Genomic DNA, 14,178 nt, shown 5'->3' on the forward strand with positions numbered 1-14,178 from the left:
AGACAGGATGGTCAAATGGGCGGATAAGTGGCGGATGAAATTTTTCTTTGGATCAGCAAAGGTTGAGAGGGGACCTGATAGAGGTGTATAAGATTATGAGGGGCATAGTTAGGTTGTATAGGAAGGCACTTTTTCCATTAGTAGAGGGGTCAATAACAGGGGGCATAGATATAAGGTAAGAGGTAGAAGGCTAAGAGGGGAGTTGAGGAGAAATTTTTTCACCCAGAGAGTGGTGGGAGTCTGGAACTCACTGCTTGAAAGGGTGGTTGAGTCAGAAATTCTCGTAACATAATTATTTAAATATTCACTTGCGTTGCCTATAGCCACTAGGGCTATGGGCCAAGCGCTGGAAAATGGGATTAATGTAGTCAGATCTTTGTTGACTGGCATGGACACGATGGGCCGAATGGCGGCCTCCTGTGTTGTAAATGTCTGAGTCTATTAACCATGACCACTACCATTTAGAAGGACAAGGGCAGCAGATAGATGGGAACACCACCACCCTGAAGTTCCCCTCCAAGTCACTCACCATCCTAACTTGGAAATATGTCGCCATTCCTTCAGTTTCGCAAGGTCAAAATCCTGGAACTCCCTCCCTAACAGCACTGTGGGTGTACCTTTCCCCACATGGACTGCAGCGGTTCAAGAAGGCAGCTCACCACCACCTTCTCAAGGGCAACTAGGGATGGGCAGTAAATGCTGGCCCAGTCAGCGAAGCTCACATCCTGTGAATGAATAATAAAAAAGGAAAGATAACCATGAAAATTAATAGAGCATGTAGTATTCTAGACTTTGTTAATAGGGGAATAGAGCACAAGAGCAAGAGGGTTATATTGAGCTTGTATAAGACATTAGTTAGACCTCACCTGGAGATCTGTTTACAGTCCTGGGTGCCGCATTTTAAGAAGGATTTGAAGGCGTTGGGGAGAATGCAGAAAAGAGTCGCAAAAACGATTCCAGGCATGAGAACCTGCAGTTGTGAAGATAGATTGGAGAAGTTGGGACTGTTTTCCTTGGAGGAAAGAAGGCTGAGAGGAGACTTGATAGAGGTATTCAAGATCATGGGGACCTGGATAGAGTAGATAGGGAGAAACTGTTCCCATTGGCAGAAGGATTGAGAAGCAGAGGGTACAGATTTAAAGTAATTGGTAAAAGAAGCAAAAGTGATATGAGAAAGAACTTTATCACACAGCGAGTGGTTCGGGTCTGGAATGCACTGCCTGAGAGTGTGGTGGAGGCAGGATCAGTCGAGGCATTCAAAAGGGGATTAGATGAATATTTGAAAGGAAACAATGTGCAGGGTTACAGGGAGAAGGCAGCAGAATGGCACCAGCTGAAATGCTCATTTAGAGAGCCAATGTGGACACAGCGGGCCAAATGAACACCACCTGCACTGTAACAATTCTGTGATTCTGAAACCTGCCAGCTTGTCATAAAAACTCAATTGGGTTACTGATTACCAGACTTGGAATTATGGCAAACCGTGAGGATGATGTCAATCAAATGCAACAGGATATAGATAGGCTGGTACAATGTGCAGACAAGTGTCAGATGGAATTTAATACAGAGAAGTATTAAGTGCTGCATTTTGGCAGCAGGGATAGGGAGAGGCAATGTAAACTTAATGGCACAGTTCTAAAGAGTTTGTGGGGACAGAGGGACCTGGGGGTCAATGTGCATTAATCTTTGAAAGTGGCAGGACATATTGAGAGAGCAGTTAGCAAAGCATATGGGACCTTGGGCTTCATTGAGTACAAAAGCAGGGAAGTTATGCTGAACCTTCATAAAGCTCTGGTTAGGTCCCAACTAGAGTATTGCATCCAGTTCCGGTCACCATACTTTAGGAAGGTTGTGAGGATCTTTGAGAGGGTGCAGAGGAGATTTACCAGAATGGCTTCAGGGATGCGGGATTTTAGCTATAAGGTTAGGTTGGAGAAGAAGGAGTTGTTCTCCTTGGAGCAAAGGAGATTGAGGGGAGATTTAACAGTGTTAGGCCAAAGAAAAGCTGTTCCCATTGGCTGATGGTACAAGGACTCGGGAGACACGGATTTAAGGTTTTGGACAAGACACAGGAGGGAATGTGAGGAAGAACTTCTTCACACAGTGAGTGTTAATGACCTGGAACTCATCGCCTACAAGGGTAGTGGAAGTGAAGATGGTCAGTGATTTCAAAAGGAAATTAGATAGGCTGATCTGATTGTGGTCTCAACGCCACTTTCCTGCCCTCAACTCCATTTTGCTCCCTGTCTCCCATAACCCTTACCTCTCCTGTAGGTCAAAAATCTGTCTAACTCAGCCTTGAATACATTCACTGACCCAGCCTCCACTGTTCTCTGGGGAAGAGAATTCAAAAGACTAATGACCCCTCATCAATGTATTAATTGGAAGACCTGTTATTTAGAAACTGTGTGCCCCTTTGTTCTAGATTCCCCCCACAAGAGGAAGCATCCTCTCAGGACCTCTCTCATCAAACCCTCTCAGAATCTTGTGTTTCAGTAAGAGCATCTCTCAATCTTCTAAACTCCAATGAGAATAGTCACAACCTGTTCAACCATTCCTCGTGGGATAATCCCTTCCTTCCAGTAATCAACCTAGTGAATCTTCTTTGATCTGCTCCTAATGCAATTATATCCTTCTTTAACTAAAATGGTATACAGTACTCTTATCTCTGGTTTCACCAATGTCTTTTACTGGAGTTCTGCTTTGGGTGCATTAGAGTGCTTAAGTTGGAATTTGATGAGTGAGGGAGTTCAGTGAGGAGGGAAGGAGAAGCTCCTTTCTTCTACCTTTTTTCAGCTTCCAGCAGGTGTTAACTTTTCTCAGATAGGGAGAAATTGTTCCCATTAGTAGAAGGATCGAGAACCGGAAGGTACAGAGTTAAAATTACTTGCGACAGAAGCAACAGGAGGAAAAACCTTTTTATGCAGTGAATGGTTAGGATCCAGAATGTGCTGGTGGTGGAGCAGGTTCAGTCGTGTCTTTTAAAAGAGAATTTGATAATTATCTGAAGAGGAATAACTTACAGGGAAAAGGTGGGTGAGTACATCCAAGTTGCTCTTGCAGAGAGCTGGCATGTCATGATGGGCTGAATAGTCTGAGCTGTAGTCATTCTATGATTCTAAATATATCGTCATTCTATCATTAATGCTAGATCAAAATCCTGGAACTCCCTCTAACAGCACTGTGGGTGTACCTACACCACACGGACTGCAGCTGTTCAAGGTAGTGTCCCGACTGAGAACTGGTATTCACACAGCAAATAGGGGCTTCCACCTGGTGGGTTTTGGCTGGCTTAGCTTCTCTTGACCAGCCACTGCCATGTTTTGGGGGGAGCCTTTAAGAAGCTTCTCTTCCTTTGCATCACCATTGGGAGTTGTACCTTTAGCTGCCCAGGATGTGGGCTGTGGAATTCTCCAGACTGGAACTTTATAGCTTTGTAAGTAGGTGCCTGAGAGCTGATCTTACATAAGGATAGAAGGTAATTAAGGTTTGGTAAAGTGAATCCGTAATTTACTTTAAATTGAACTGTGAGAGTAGAACTAAAGGACAGGAATTTAAACTAGTAAATGGCGATTTTAGGGCTTGTTTTAGAACCCAGTTGTTTGTTAAATGATTTCAAGGGATTTGCTTTCAATACACTGTACGGGTTTATGAAACAGATGGTGAGTTGCCTCCTTGAACAGCTGCAGTGTGGTGAAGGTACACCTACAGTGCTGTTAGAGGGAGTTCCAGGATTTTGACCTAGTGTCGGTAATAGAATGATGATATATTTAGAATCATAGAATGATTACAGATCAGAAGGAGACCATTCAGCCCATCATGACATGCCAGCTCTCTGCAAGAGCAACTTACTTGGATGCACTCACCTGCAATTTCCCTTTAGGCCTGCAAGCTATTCCTCTTCAGATAATTATCACATTCTCTTTGAAAAGCCAAGACTGAACCTGCCTCCACCACCAATATATTCCAGCTCCTAACCATTCACTGCATAAAAAGGTTTTTCCTCCTGTCAGAGAAGCATGACTGAGGGAGTGCTGCACTGTTGGAGAGTCAATACTGAGGGAGCGTTGCACTGTCGGAGGGTCAGTACTAAGGGAGTTCTGCATTGTCAGAGGGTTAGTACTGAGGGAGTGCTGCACTGTTGGAGGATCAGTACTGAGGGAATGCTGCAGTGTTGGAGGGTTAGTACTGAGGGAGTGCAGCACTGTCAGTGGGTTAGTACTGGGAGTGCTGTACTGTCGTAGGGTCAGTACTGAAAGAATGCTGTACTGTGGGAGGGTATTTATAAAAAAGTTGTATTGGAGAAATTAATGGGACTGAAGGTTGCTAAGTCTCTAGGACCTGATGATCTACATCCCAGAGTGTTGAAAGAAGTAGCTGTGGAGATAGTGGATACGTTGGTGATCACCTTCCAAAATTCTACAGATTCTGGAATGGTTTCTGCAGTTTGGAAGGTAGAAAATGTCACTCCACTATTTAAGAAGGGAGAAAGAGAGAAAACAGGGAACTACAGACCTTTTAGACACACATCAGTGACAGGGAAAATACTAGAATCTATTATAAAGGATGTGATAAATGGACACTTGGATAATCATGATCTGATTGGGCATAGTCAGCGTGGATTTACGAATGGGAAATCATGTTAGACGAACTTGTTGGAGTTTTTTGAGGATGTTACTAACAAAATTGATAAAAGGGAGTTGGTGGATGTAGTATACTTGGATTTTCAGAAGGCTTTTGATGAAGACCCCACAGGAGGTTGATTAGCAAAATAAAAGCACATGGGATAGGAGGTAATATACTGGCGTGGATTAAGGATTGGCTAACAGGCAGAAAACAGAAAGTAGTAATAAACAGGACACTCTCGTGTTGGCAGGCTGTGACTAGTGGAGTACCACGGGTCAGTACTTGGGCCCCAGCTGTTCACAATTGTAATATTTCCAAGGTCATGGATGACACAAAGCTAGGTGGAAATGTGTGTTGTGAGGAAGATTCAAAGCAGCTTCAAGAGGATTTGGGCAGACTTAGTGAGTGGGCAAGAACAGGGCAGATGGAATATAAGGTGGAAAATTGTGAAGTTATCCACTTTGGTAGGGGGAACAAATGCACAGTGTTTCTTAAATGGTAAGAGATTAGAAAGTGTAGATGTACAAAAGGACCTGGGTGTCCTCGTCAATAAGTCACTGAAGGCTAACATGTAGGTGCAGCAGGCAATTAGGAAGGTTAAAGTTATGATTTGAGTACAGGAGTAGTAAATTGTATAGAACCTTGGTTAGACCGTACCAGGAGTAGTGTGTGCAGCTTTGGTCCCCTTAACTTAGGAAGGATATTATTGCTATAGAGGGAGTGCAACGAAGGTTCACCAGACTTGTTCTCAGGGTGGCAGGACTGTACCCCGTAGAGAGAGATTGGGGAAACTGGGCCTGTATTCTCTAGAGTTTAGAAGAATGAGAGGTGATTTAATTGAAGCCTACAAAATACTTAATGGGATAGGCAGGGTAGATGCAGGTAAGATGTTTCCCCTGGTTGGGGAGTCTAGAACCAGGGGGACACAATTTCAAAATAAGGGGGAAGCCACTTAGGACTGAGATGAGATTTTTTTATTCAGAAAGTTGTGAATCTTTGGAATTCTTTACCCCAGAGGTCTGTGGAAGCTCAATCATTGAATATGTTTAAAATTCCTGTTCCTATGTTTCTGTTAATTCAAGCTCTGGTACGAGTGTTGGAACACTGCAATAGTATTAGAGAGGCTTGGGTTAGTGTAACTGGTGCCAGGAATGTTATTGAATGTTGTACTCAATCCTTTGAAGATGCTATGTTAAGGTCTGTCTACCCTATCAAATCCTTTCAACATCTTAAACAACTCTGTCAGACCACCCTTAATATTCTATACTCGGAATAGAAGCTTAGTTTATGCAACTTTCCCATGTAATTTAACCCCATCAGTCCCGCTATCATTCTGGTGGATACAAAAGTCTGACTTCACTCGAAAATTAATTTTGGTGTTTGTTACTGAAGTATTTTTTTATTAATTATTCTAAGATTTTGAATATTGTCCCTTCAGGTAGAGTCACATTAAATCACGGAGTCACTAATTCACCAAGCCTGCCATTTCCCTGTCGACACGTGGGATGTGTGTTTGCGTCATTTTGCAGGAAATCGGAAGTGAGCTTACTGTTGGTGCAAGACTCGAGGCTAACTCATGAATTAGAGGTGAGCTGTGCCAAATATTTGTGCTTTCTCAGGGACCATGCTTAAGGATAATTAAATATCTCTGCGCTAAAGTAGCTGTATGGTTCCATATTCCATCCCTGTCTGTACTGGGTTAGCTGATCTCTGCTGGGTGAATGGTGGGAGTAAAGCAATGACATTGTGGGCTTATGGGGGCTGGGGGCGTAGGGTAGATCTCAGCCTGGATTTCTATTCCAGACTAAAGCATCCATCTGTGAAATAAAAAAGGAAAATGCTGTCTTCAGGTCTTAGAGGATGATTGCTAGATGCACCATAACTGCCCTTTCTGACTGACCTGTCAGGTATTCCCAGCATCTCCTGTTCTTAATAATGAATTTGGAGATTTATCCGCTTCCGAGCACAGTAGAAGTACATCCTCCTTGTCCTGTGTATTGTACAGTCAAGTTGGGTTCCCGTCCATCATTGATAAAATTTTAAATTGAGGCCTCCATCTTCCTATTCAGGTGGATGTAATAGATACAGTGATACTATTCAAAGAACAACTGGGGAGTCCTCTTCGATGCCCTAGCTAATATTTAACTGTCAGCCAGTATTTATCTATCAACCAACATTGCTGCTGAAATTTCTGTTTGTGCACTGCTACTTGTTCAGTAAAATATTGCCTGCAATTCTGATGTTTGAAGGAACTGGTTGTTTTTTTTTCTGATTCTGCAGCAGTTGTCCTCTGACAGTGAACGTGGCTATCCCCAGGAAAAGTACGATCAATAAATTTACAGCAGTGATTACAGAGATAGCATCTGCTCTCATGGGAACCGCCGTATTCTTGTACTGTCCGTGTAGTCACTAGAATTCCATGTATTGATGCAATATGAGAGAGTTTGGGCTTAAGTACAATTGTTCTTCAGTTAGTTTATTTCTGCTCCCTGTGATGCCCTTGAACCATAACCTCACATTGTTCCCTTTGCTGCCAGCAAAGGTGCTCCCCTAGTATTAAACGGACAGGATGGGTCTCCAACAACCACTCTGTTTTAGAATGACTGAATGGGGAATGAGGTAGCTGTACTAACTAGAGAGAACATAATGGCGAAGGGAAAAGGGACAGAACTAGCATTCAACAGAGAGAAAATCAGTTTGGATTGATCCAAAGGAAAGGAAGAAATCCATCACGTTAATAGAGGTGTACCTAACAGTGGAAGGAAAGTGGAGAAAGTAATATGTCAGCTAATCTGTGAAATTAATTTTAAAAAATTGAATAATAACCATGGGAGATTTTAATTACTCCAAAATAAACTGGCAAGAGAAGGTAGTGAAAGGGGAATAAGGAATTGAGTTTTTTTATAGTGTGTGCAGGACTATCTTTCCATGTATGCAAGAAGTCAATTGCTGTCAGATCTAATAATGGGAAGTGAACCAGAGCAAATAAGAGAAGTAAGTGTAGGGAAAGGTCTAGGCAATAGTGATCAAAACATAATAGGTTTAAAATAATGATTGAGAAAGACCAAAAAGCTAATTTTTTGGGAATGAGTGTGGAACTAGGAAAAGTAAACTGAAAAAATGTTTCCAAAAGATATAGAACAGTAGTAGGAAATATTTGTAAAGGTGATCAGTAAGAGTTCAGGAAACGAAATTCCGCTAAAAATCAGGAACAAACTAGTCAATAATGAAATATTTCATTTGAGCAACAGGTGAAGCTAGCCATTGCATGCTGCTACTATGCAGTCGCAGCACGAGTGGCATTCTTCACTAACAGAGTGCTGCCATCAAGCCAAAAAGATGTTCCACCTATCACACAAGTGAGTAATGTGGTATATGAATTTCAGTGCCAGTGTAATGCCAGGTATGGAGGCTGTCTGCCCCAGTGACTGGTGGATCTTATCAAACAGTATGTATGTTGACTCTTCACAACAGGCAAAGTGCTGACTGTACCCAACCACCCTGTGCTTGCAAAACTCAGAACATAGTGTTAACATTAGATATGATTCCGTGAATGGACAAACTTGCTAACCAATCCTGATTGTGCTACAAATTGCACTGACAGCCAATTTAAGATTACCAATTGGGCTCGTAGTGTGTCTCACATAACATGCTAGAAGCCACATATGTTTACACACAGAGCCTTGTCCTTTGCAAACAGAAAGAAGGCGTTCACACATTGCGCTTTTTTCAACTAAACAAAAACTTGGAGGACAGCCTGTTTCTCTCCCCCCCCCACCACCCCCAACCCAGGTTCGTTCGTTTCCCCTCTGGCAATGCCTTGATCAATGAGAGTCAACCTGCCTGGTTTGAATTTAAACAAAAGCTTGGCAGTTAACTGTTCCCTGGTGCATTTTCCATGACAATGCGTCTACCAATCAGAGTCCAGTTGTCACCAATCAACACCCTCTTCTCATGCGGTATAAATTGTTCCCTTTGAAATTTGGCATTCTCGCGAATCTGTCCTGGTCAGTGCAAAACGAAAAGCAATACCCAAATAATGAAATACCAGGGATGAATAAAGTGATGAGGGACATGCATTTAGTTCATGGACAATAAAGGAGAGGATAGCAAAAAGGACAGAGAAGAGGTTAGGAAAGAAATCAAAATTAGGAGAGTAAAGTGGAGCTACAAAATTAATTGATCAAGGGATATAAAAAGAAATAGTCAAGTATTCCAGTCACATAAATACCAGAAGGAAAATCAGCACAGGATTTAGGGCCATTAAGGGATGTGCAATGTAAACTCATAATTTATAACAATGAAATGGTAGAAATATTGAACAATTACTTTGCCTCAGTATTTACCAGGAAGATAACAAAGTGGACATGACATTAGAGGAAGAGATCAAAAAAGATAAAAGGGTACTTAAGATAGGAAGCAGGGAGGTAATTGATAACCTAATCAAGTTTGGAGTAAAACCTCTGGCCCATGTGGATTACATTTTTGCATGCTCCAAGAAGCTAAGGAAGAAATTGTAGAGGCAAGATTAAATATTACAATTTATTAAAAAAGGGAATGGTACCACAGAGAACTGAAGAACAGCTGGGTAATTCATATATTTAAAACAGAGAGAACAAGTCTAGGGAACTGTAGATAGGAATGATAACAAATTCTTTATTTAAAGACTCAATAGAAAAACAACTAGAATTTGAAAATGCAATAAAGGGCATTCAGCATGGATTTCAAAAGGGAAGGTCATACTTAACTAAGTTTGTTAAGTACTTTGAAGAAATAATGGAACGAATAGGCAAGGGTAATGCAATAGGTGTAATATATTTGGATTTTTAAATGGCCTTTGATAAGGTACTGCATAGTCAGAATCGAAAGTTGGTACAGATAACAATGGATAACAAGCTGGCTGCAAAACAAACAGAGGAGGTTAAAGCTAGCTCGTCAGACTGACAAAAAGTAGGAAGTGATTTTCCACAGGGATCGATGCTGGGGCCACTGTTTATCATTATTTACATAAATGTCTTGGAGTCAGAAATCAAAAATACTATTTCTGAATCTATGGAAGACAACAAATTGGAAGGTGTAGTTAACACAGGGACGGACTGTGATCAGATACAGGAAGACGTGAATAAACTTGCAGAATAGGTATGTAGCTGACAGATTAATTTCAAAACAAGAACAGAATTACCTGGAAAAACTCAGCAGGTCTGGCAGCATCAGCGGAGAAGAAAAGAGTTGACGTTTCGAGTCCTCATGACCCTTCGACAGATTAATTTCAATATAGTTAAGGGTGAAGTGATAATGTTTTGGTAAGAGGATTAGGGAGGCCACACACTGCTTGTAAATTAAGAGTGTAACTGGGATCAAGGAACAAAAAGAATCTGGGAGTGAAGATGTACAAATTGTCAAAAAGTAGTGATGTGGGTTAATGAAAGTAAACTAAGCAATGGGAGTACATTTCTAGACCGAAAGAGTTGAAAGGGAGGGAAGTTATGTTAAACTTATGCAAACCTTGGTTGGACCACACTTGGAGTTACTATACACAGCTTTGGTCCATGTTATAAAAAGGATATAGAGGCACTGGAGAAGATGCAAAACACATTAGCAGGGGTGATATCATACCTGAAAGGTTATAAATATTAGGAAAGATTGAACAGGAGGGGCTCTCTTCTCTAGAAAAGAGAAGACTGACAGGTGCCCTGATAGAGACCCCCAAAATTATAAAAAAGCTTTGAGAGGGTATTTTAAAAATTCATTTATGGGATGTGAGCATCGCTGGCTAGGCCAACATTTAGTGCCTGATGTTACGACCAGGATGGGAGGAGTGCGCAAATTATCAAGGCCCACTGCTTCGCAGGCCGTAACATTAACTTAAATGTTTAATTCTCTCACCGAAATGGCCAATTGTGTACCTATACCTCTAGCACCTAGCAGAAAAGAGACTGACCAGGCTTCTTTCAAAAACTCAGAATGATTAATTTATTTTTAAACAAAACTTCTTTTAACAAGTTGCAAGTACTGGTTAACACACAATTGTAATCAAGAAGTATAACTATCTATCTCTTCCTAAAGAATTTCCCCAACACACACACACACACACAGACAAACAAAGGACAAACAAGTAGAGTCTCTCTGCAGAGATGGGCTTTTGAAGGATGGGCATTATAAAATAAAGGATAAAGACTGCAGGGTCTCGATGCTGTCAACCAGGAGTTCTCTCGTGTGCTGGTCCCAGTAGATATTTGAAAGTTCTCACCACCGGTCTCAGCTTTGTAGGTCCAAATGCAGTCTAGTTACACTCAGATTAGGGGTCTCTGGCTACAGGTTGATAGTCACATACAATTTTAGGCAAGGTAGAGAGAGAGCCAGTCGAGGTATAGCCTTCCTCCTTCAGCTTGATCCCCAACAGGACTGCCTTCAAAACAAGCAGGTTCACAGCTTAAGTTTTTTTCCCCTCTCGTATGTGATTGCCTTTTTGCCCCTCAGCAAAATGAATTAAAGTGCTTTGCAGTTCAAATCAAACCAAGAACTTCTTAAGTATCATGCAGATCAGGTGATTTCTTGGAAGACGCCGACTTGTTGACAGTTCCAAGGTGAACTTATGACCTTTTTAAAAAAAAAATCTCAGGTTAACATCCACATGTCTAGATAATGTCAAATCCTTCCATTTTGTAAAAGAAAAACTGCAGTTTTGAGAGATATGATTCTAACAATATCCCTAGTTGCCCTTGAAAAGGTGGTGGTGAGCTGCCGCCTCAAACCACTGCAGTCCATGTGGTGGAGGGAAGGAATTCTAGGATTTTGACCCAGTGACAGTGAAGGGACAGCGATATATTTCCAAGTCAGGGTGGTGAGTGGCTTGGAGGGGAAACTTCCAGGTCATGGCATTCTCATGTGTCTGCTGTCTTTGCCCTTCAAATAGTAGCGGTTGTGGGTTTGGAAAGTGTTCTCCTAGGAGCCTCGGTGAGTTCCTGCAGTGTATCTTGTAGCTGGTACACACTGCTGCGTGGGTTGCTTTGTACAAGATGGATTCATCCAGTAAACTGGAGAGTACTCTATCACACTCCTGACTTGTGACTTGTACACGAACAGGAGAGTGAGCACATCCTGAGTGGGGCACAGCCAGAGTGGGTATTCGGAATTCGGTGCAAAGCGGGAATTCGGTGAATAGGGGACGAGGTGCTCTTTGCATTTTTTCCTTGAGATCCAACTTCTTAAATCTTCAGAGCGTGCTGCAGCAGGAGAGGCTACAAGGGAAAGGAATCACTGCTAAATAGTGGGTAAGGTATTTACTACTTTAATCGCTTACAGTTTAAGGTCTTTTTGTGGTTTACAGTTTGTATATTCTACAGTAACGAGGATCAGGAAAGAAGGGCCCGAGAGTCATTGACTTAAAAGGTTTAATTTAAAGGGATAAGTCATGGCAGGAGAGCTCAAAGCCGTGGTGTGCTCCTCGTGCTCCATGTGGGAAGCCGAGAACATTTCCAGTGCCCGGGACCAGCATGTGTGCAGGAAGTGTGTCCAGCTGCAGCTCCTGGAAACTCGGGTTTCAGAGCTGGAACGGCAGCTGGGGACACAATGGAGCATCCACGAGTCTGAGAGCATCGTAGATAGCACATTTAGAGAGGTGGTCACACCGCAGATGAAGGGACTTGAGGAAGGAAGGGAATGGGTGACCACCAGGCAATCCAAGAGAAACAGGCAGGTAGTTTAGGAGTCCCCTGGCGTCCCACTTGCAAATCGGTATTCTGTTTTGGAGGCTAATGAGGGCGCTGGTTCCTCCAGGGAGTGCTGACATGTCGGTACCAATGACATAGCTAGAAAGAGGGATGAGGTCTTGCATAAAGAATTCAGGGAGTTAGGCAGTAGACTCAAAAGCAAGACCTCTCAGGTTGTAATCGCTGGATTACTCCCAGTGCCACGTGCTAGTGAGCTCAGAAATAGGAGAATAGCGCAGATGAATACGTGGCTTAAGAGTTGGTGCAGGAGGGAGGGTTTTAGATTCCTGGATCACTGGGACCGTTTCTGGGGAAGGTGGGACCTGTACAAGCAGGACGGTCTACATCTGAACCAGAGCGGGACTAACATCCTTGTGGGCGGGTTTGCTAGTGCTGTTGGGAGGAGTTTAAACTAATTCAGCAGGGGGAGGGGACACAATGTTAGCAGAATAGGGACACATCATAATACAGTAAAACAATCAAGTCAGAGGGAGTACAGCTGCAGTAAGCTTCAAGGGAATAAGGCAAGGCTGGATGGCCTGTGCTTTAATGCCAGGAGTATTACAGGTAAAACGGATAAGTTAAGAGTGAGGATTGACACGTGGAATTATGATATAGTAGCCATCACTGAGTCATGGTTGATGGAAGGGCAGGATTGGCAGCTCAACCTTCCAGGATATAGAATCTTCAGGCGAGACAGGGGAGAGGGTAAAAGAGGAGGAGGCGTTGCATTCTTAGTTGATGAGTCAGTTACTGCAATAAGGAGAGATGATATCTTGGAGGGGGCATCGAATAAAGCTTTGTGGGTAGAGCTTAGCAATAAAAAAGGGGCAGCCATATTATTAGGTGTTTATTATAGACCCCCAGATAGTCGGTGGGAAATTGAGGAGCAAATATGTGCACAATTTGCGGAGGTGTGTTAAAACAATAACAATAGGTAATTATATTAGGTGATTTCAACTTTCCCAACATTAATTAGGATAGACATAGTGTTAAGGGCTTGGATGGAGTGGATTTCTTGAAATGTGTACAGGAGAACTTTTTAGGTCAATATGTAGAGGGTCCAACAAGGGACGGCGCATTGCTGGACCTAATTCTGGGGAATGAAGCCGGACAGGTGGCTGAGGTGGTGGTGGGGAGCATTTTAGCAATAGCAACCACAACATGGTACAGTTTAAGTTTGTTATGGACAAAGAAGTAGACAAGTTGCAAAAAAATGTTTTGGATTGGGGGAGAGTGGATTTTAGTAAAATAAGGCAGGATCTGGCCAAGGTAGACTGGGAACAGCTACTTGTGGGGAAATCTACAGAGGAACAGTGGGGGGTGTTCAAAAAGGAAATGGGGAGGGTACAGGCTCAACATGTTCCCTCTAGGGTGATAGGAAGGAGTAACAAGCCCAGTGAACCATAGATGACCAGAGATATTCAGGTTACAATGAGAAGCAAAAGAGAGGCTTTTAGCATGTACAAGCGAAGCAAGTCAGCAGAGGCGTTTGTGGAGTACAGACAGTGCAGGGTGGAGCTTAAGAAAGCAATTGGGAGAGCAAAGAGGGGAAATGAGAAAGTTCTGGCTGTTAAAAGTAGGGTAACTCCCAAGATATTCTATAAGTATATCAATGGGATGAGGATAACCAGAGGAAGAGTAGGCCCATAAGGAACCAAGGGGGCAATCTATGGGTGGAGCCAGAGGACATCGCTAGAGTGTTGAATGAACACTTCACATCCATCTTCACGCAAGAGAATGACGATGAAGGTATCGAACTCGGGGAGAGAGACTGCGAGGCTCTTGAGCAAATTGAAATAGGGAGTGACAAGGAATTGGAGGTGTTAGCAGGCTTAAA

General features: G+C 42.6%; 1 protein-coding gene across 4 annotated transcripts in view; it reads left to right on the top strand.

The window, feature by feature from the left end:
• LOC121278938 (anion exchange protein 2-like) overlaps positions 1-14,178 on the top strand; it is a 263,881-nt gene that overhangs the window by 16,855 nt on the left and 232,848 nt on the right. For 2 of the 4 annotated variants that reach the window (XM_041189507.1, XM_041189508.1), the window contains exons 2-3: positions 6,065-6,213; positions 6,907-6,947. The gene's annotated coding sequence lies outside the window, so the exon portion shown is untranslated. The remainder of the gene's footprint in view (positions 1-6,064; positions 6,214-6,906; positions 6,948-14,178) is intronic. The other 2 variants (XM_041189509.1, XM_041189510.1) reach the window with 1 other exon arrangement.

Source organism: Carcharodon carcharias, chromosome 6 (genome assembly GCF_017639515.1).
Source record: "Carcharodon carcharias isolate sCarCar2 chromosome 6, sCarCar2.pri, whole genome shotgun sequence".
NCBI lineage: Eukaryota > Metazoa > Chordata > Chondrichthyes > Lamniformes > Lamnidae > Carcharodon > Carcharodon carcharias.